We start from the raw sequence: 6,049 nt of genomic DNA on the forward strand, positions 1-6,049 counted from the left end.
CGCGCTTTGTTCGGGAGCCGGGGGAGGCGGCGGGGGCGCGGAGCTGGGCCCCGGGGCAGGCCGTGCCCTGAGGGCTGAGGGGAGGGACCCTCCCTGCTGCGGTGAGCGCTGGAGGCCGGGCTGTGCCCTGGGTAGGGATGTGGGCCGGGGCGGGCTGTGGGGGGATGCGCACGGCTTTCACCGCCGAGTTATTTCGGGGTGGGGGGCCCAGCTCGGAGCCTGGTCCCGTGCACTTCGGAGGGCAGGCGGAGCGCCCGCGCCAGGCCAGGCCGGCCCGGCCCGGTTCCTGAGTCATCTTGTGAGCCGAGCCCCCTGGGCCCGGCTGCGGCTGCGGGGACGGAGTTTGAAAACCAGGTCCGGCTAAAAAAAAAAAAGCTTTGTTTCAAATAGCTGGAAACGTGCCTCGTTGGTAACGTGAGTGAGCCGGGTGTGGGTAACTCCAAGTGAGCAAACGGGAATCGGGAAGCGGGGATGTGAAATTTGGGGTAGCCTGGAGGGACTCTTCCACAAAGGAGCGTGGCGGATACACTAGGAATCAAAGCCGCGTCTGGGCTTTTTGTGCTAGCAAGTGCTTTCCCCATAGCCTGTCTGTCTCGGGGAGACAGGGGTGCCTTGTACTGCTCTACGGCAGTCCTCTTAATATGATGAAGAGTGGCATCATATCAGTAGCCTAAAGACGCTTATTCGGTCTAGTCGTCAGTCTTGAGAAGACTGTTTTCCCTTTGTATATTTTTCCCTCGCTCCCCTTCCCCTCCAAAGGCTGGAGCTGGGAGAAATGAGTGTTTTTAAAAAAGATGGATAAAAATGCCTAGAGATTGTTGGGTTATTCGCACTCCCAAATGCCTGAGGAAAATAACAATAATAAAATAACAAGTAAATTCACAAACTGTATCTTTTTACTATTAGAAAAGACAACTTCCTTTCTAGGCATATGCCTACTATCTAAATGGATGACTATGGCAGACATAAACTAATAGTCTGTCTCGCTTCAGGGACTCTGGGAAGGGTGATACTCGTTAACAAATTCAATCCTAACAACCCAGTGAAGGGCGCGTGATGCCAAATTCCTGTGTTATATAGCTCTGTCTTATAGTATTATAAAAAAAACAACCGGGTATCTGATTCTCTGACTTGATCGCATTTCATCTAGTTTAGAATATCTTTTTTGTTGAAGAAATATATAATGGTTAACGATATTTCTGTTGTGCTCGGGGACATATAAGAAAGTAACAGTGCCCTTTCTGCACTAGGATTTCATTTTTAACAGGAGCAGATTTCCTTAGTGTAATTTGGAGTTTGCACTGGTGCAGCAAAACTGTACTATGAGTTTATTTTTGCAGCTCTATGGTACAGAAAATATCCATGTGGTAGAGGCCCATGTTTTGAAAGGAAACTGAAAGTCACACAGGCCAAAGTCCCTTGTATATTTGTGGCTGTTGCGTTCGCTTCATTTGTAGCTGATGTGGTGGTCCCAACACACTTAGGGAGAGACTAAATCCAGCCACCTATTTCCCTTCTCATATGAGTGTTTTTACAGGAAAAAAGCAATATGAAGTTTCAAGTTCAGGTCTATTGCTGTAATTTCTGTCTTACAGTTTAGAATGACTTTTGATATCAGATCAGGATAGGACTATAAGCTAGGTAGGAAATCATTTATGTGCCTCTGTAGTCTGTCAGATCCACATGCTAACTTCAAGATCTTATTCCTGTCTTGTGGGGCATAATGTAAGGAAACTGCCACAAGTTACATGGTTGGAAAGGTTGACTAGACAATGTGCTGTAGAGGGTGAGAATGGTCTGTTTGTAGTAGCAAACTGGAACAAGAGCATTTCAGTTTTTCCTGGACTTCATACCTATAGGAACACACCCTGTTAACCTGTTGAGGGCTATGGGCTAGAATCTGAGGGTATAATGGGGCCTAGTGATTCTCAACTGTTTTGGACCAGGACCCATTTGTAAACATTGATGGCCAATCTCAATCCAGTAAATAGTTTAAGTAGAAAACAGCCCCCTGGCCCCTCATTCCCAATCCCGACTCCTGGGGGAGTATGTGTGGGGCACCGAGGGGCCCCAAGCTGCCCCTTGCAGGCTAGGACTCTGCCAGCCTGCAAGGGAAAACTCACAGTTTCCCATGTTTTTCTCCTTGAAAGGTTAATCCATTTTTGAAATTTGTTCATGACTCTCATATATTCTTGCGACCCATGGGTTGAGAAACGATGGCCTAGGGACCCTTTGTTACTAGTAGTGATGCACAAGATGGAAATATTCCCATTCCAGGATAAATTGACACAACTGGCAGTTATACGTGTTTTTTCCCAGCCACGTGAGCCTGCTTGAGAGCTCAGAGATTCCATGCATATGTAGAATTATGCTCTTGAATCTACAGTTGTTGTCCATTTTTATGCAAGTTGATATCTTTGGTTGGACCAACTGTGTGGTTGGGATAGACATAAGTAAGTTCTTGGGTATTGCAGTACTCTTTCTCAGGCCTCCCTGAGGAAGGCTACTAAGATCCGTTTTTATGGCATGCTCTCAGCCATTTTTCTCATGGCCAGCCTTTCATTCAGGGCATGTCCAGTTTTTGCAAAGATTAGAACAGTTTGCTATTCTCTACAATAGGTCTATCATTAGACATTTCTCTGACTTTTTTGTTTCTGTATCCTGCAACCTTGAACTTGGAGTTCTGCACTTATCCAGGGAAGCCATACTGACCTAGAATATATCAAATTCTTTATAACTATCCTCCAAGTTCCATCTCTAAAGATATGATACTGGTTGAAATGTGATCATGATAATAGTAATAGTATGATATGATGTTCTTCTTAGGTCTGGCTTGAAATTAAATGCTCTAAAAAGGTCAAATATACAGATGTGATGTAAATGCATTACTAATTTTGTGTTGAGCCCAGCATATTTTAACTTTGACTTGCAGTGTTTCAAAAAGCATTTCCCCACCCCATGCTCATCCCCATCTTGTACTGTGCCCTCCTTAATAAGAGATTTATTATACACTGGCCATTGTTCTGAGTGACTTGACTCTCAGCTCAGTGTTAACTTCCTTGTTAGTATGAAAACCTGCTCCCCCACACACTTTGTTAGTAAAAGGTCCTTGGTATACTAAATTTTTTGAGACTTATGTATTGTCAGGTGGCATGCAGCTTTTGGGTAGCTCTTGCTTGTAGGTCTTCCTACTGCTTGTCTGCCCTCTTGTCTTTCTTCCTCTGTCTCTATTTCAGGACAAACTTTATGGCATGCTGTGGTGACTGAGATCATCTCTGCAGCCATTTCAATTTATATATCATCAGCCTACATGATGAATTGTAGTCAGTCCAAAAATATAGAAGGTGGGGCTGTTATTAAAAAGAATGCCTGAGGGAAAGGAACCATTTATGTATGTTTAATTATAATTCATGTAAATATAACAACTTTCAAAATTAGAAACAGAGAAATGGATTCCTGTTTGGATGTTATGGGCAGCGTGGTACATTGTATTAGCCACTTCATTCTGTGGAGAACTTCAATGATTAAGTGTTGAATTTTCATTCTTTTCTTTCTTTCTGTGTTACAATATTTATTAATAACTTACAATTTTGCACTTGCAAGGAATTTAATGTAACCAGGATATTCCTGATAGGGGTGCACCAAGAAAGATTTTCTTGGCTGAGACCAATGGCTGATAATTAACCAGCCATATCATGCAATACTAATCCGATAACTGATTTACAGGAATGCAGCCTGGCAGCTTGGCGAGCAGCATCCTGCTGGTAAGTCTGTGGGGGGGGGGAATGGGGTGTGAGGGGGCAGATCGAGGCCTCCGCGGTGAGGAAGGGAGTGGGGTAGGAGCAGGCGTTGCTCGGCCAGGGCAGTGAATGCAACCTCAGGAGAAGGACAGAGCTGCAGGCGGCTTGTCCGGGGGGCAACGGGTGGGTGGGGAAGGGTGGTGGCTCTCTGCTGCTGCACGTACCCCCCGGGGAAGGCATGGGGGGCATGTGCACCCACAGATTTATGTGTGGGGCGGAGGCAGGCTGCTTGCTGTGGGCTCAGGGCCAGGGGCTGCATCAGCCTTTTCCCGGCTACACTCGGGGCAGGCGGGGGTGGGGTGGGCAGTGGCAGCGCTGGGAGAGGTGGCTATGGGGTGGGCTGTAGCCACCCCAAAATTCCCCATAGCCACCCTGTTGTCACCTCTCCCAGCACCACCACTTGCCCACTCCGAGTGCAGCCCTGGCCCAGTCCCCCTGCCAGGAAGAGGCTGGTGCAGCCCCTTGACTCAAGCCCACAGCAAGGAGCCCACCCTTGCCCCACACACAAATCTGGGGGGCACATGCAGTGGTGGGGAGCTGCCCCCTCTATCGTCCCTCCCATTACCCCTGGACGAACTGCCCGTGGCTCTGTCCCACTCCTGGGGTTGCATTCACCACCCTGGTTGAACAGTGCCTGCCCCTGCCCCACTCCATCCCTCACTGTGGGGCCCCAGTCTACCCCGCTTAATCCCTTTCCCCTCCCCCCACCACAGACTTATCGGCAGGAGATTGCTCTCCAAGTTGCCAGGCTACATTCCTGGCCGTGTACATGCTGCGGCTGTGTGCATACACGTGGCATTTGTTGGTGACTTTGTTGGCTATACTGGCCAAAAAAAAGCTCATTGCCAAAAATGGTAATTTTCCTTTTATCAGTGCTGATCCGATATACCATCGATATATTGGTGCACCTCTAATTCCTGATGCTTGATTATATAGGGAATATAATAGTGCATTGGTTGGTTTGGTCTTTACAAATCATGTTACCTAATGTTTATACTTGGTGAAAGGAATGTGAATCACTTATAAAGGGGTTTGTAAAGACTTTAATAGTGACCACAGAAATTTGGCCCATATCTCCACAGGCCTTTCTCATATAGCATTTTCATCTATATTGTCTTCCTGAAGCTAGTTATTGGACATGCTCTGATTACTAGAATAGAGAAGGGCTCTTTTAGAAGTATAGAAGTACCAAAGAGACATTATCATCATCATCATCAAGAGGACAAATTGGTTCACTTGCACTTTCACCAACCAGGTGCTTCTAGGGAAGGGCTGAAATAATGAAGACTAGTTTCTTTCTCAGCAGTTGGGTAGCTCTTGGAGGTAGAAAGAGAGCATATTCCTTCTCCCTGCCAGCAGGTACCACAAAGTGAAATATTTTAAGATGCTGACATGAAAACGGGGTCTGGTAACAACACCCTTGCAGAAATCTCTGGATCCATTCTCTTTAGTAGAGGTTTGACTTTGCACATGGGGACTCATTAGTTTGTTGAAGTATGTCTACCTCTTCAAATGAAGGCAGGGTAGGTCTGCACCAAGGGTTAGTCTCAGCTCACTGCCCCTCTCTTCTAATTGAGGAATGTGGTTCAGTGGTTCATCTGAAAATGCACCTTTTTAAATCTTGGTCTTATTGTATAGCTGGGACCTTAATGTATCTGCTTCTGTCTGGGGGGAAAAAAAAAAGGAAATGATGATATTTCTGAGCATTGTTGCTTAGCTTAATTCCCAAATGCTTTTAGTTCATCTCAGAGTGATGGTGAGTACAAAATACTATATTAAACTTAATATAAATGCTTTCAAGAAATGACAAGAGAATCAGATTTGAATATTTCCCTGCCACATTTGCAACCAAAATGTTCCAATGTAGTCTGATGTTATTTTCAAAAGCACATAAGCAACTTTGGATTTGAAGTGTCCTTTTCAGAAGTGGTTTAGGCTTGTAAGCCTCATTGAAATTCAGTGGGTGCTTTTGAAATTTTTTTCTCTATCACATAGGAACCAACAAGAAACTGGCTAGAATCATAAATATCACTTTGGATTTAGCTTTTGGAATAAACTGAGTGGGACGCCAACAATTTATAAAAGACAAAAGGGATATAAAAAGTGAGAGTGCCTATTATTAACAAGACAAGGTTCCTTGGGTGAATTTGATATCTTTTATTAGATCAACCCAAATGGTTGGAGAATAGTTATTAAGCAAGCTTTCGGGTTCAAAAACCCTTCATCAGGCTCAGGAAGCTGCAGCAGTT

The 6,049-nt window shown here is 45.3% G+C and overlaps 1 protein-coding gene across 1 annotated transcript in view; it reads left to right on the forward strand.

The window, feature by feature from the left end:
* The first annotated feature begins 156 nt into the window (after nucleotides 1-156).
* Nucleotides 157-6,049, forward strand: part of ACVR1 (activin A receptor type 1) — a 118,435-nt gene continuing 112,542 nt past the window's right edge. The window contains exon 1 of the mRNA XM_025199936.1: nucleotides 157-354. The gene's annotated coding sequence lies outside the window, so the exon portion shown is untranslated. The remainder of the gene's footprint in view (nucleotides 355-6,049) is intronic.

Source organism: Alligator sinensis, unplaced genomic scaffold (genome assembly GCF_000455745.1).
Source record: "Alligator sinensis unplaced genomic scaffold, ASM45574v1 scaffold389_1, whole genome shotgun sequence".
NCBI classification, from domain to species: Eukaryota; Metazoa; Chordata; order Crocodylia; family Alligatoridae; genus Alligator; species Alligator sinensis.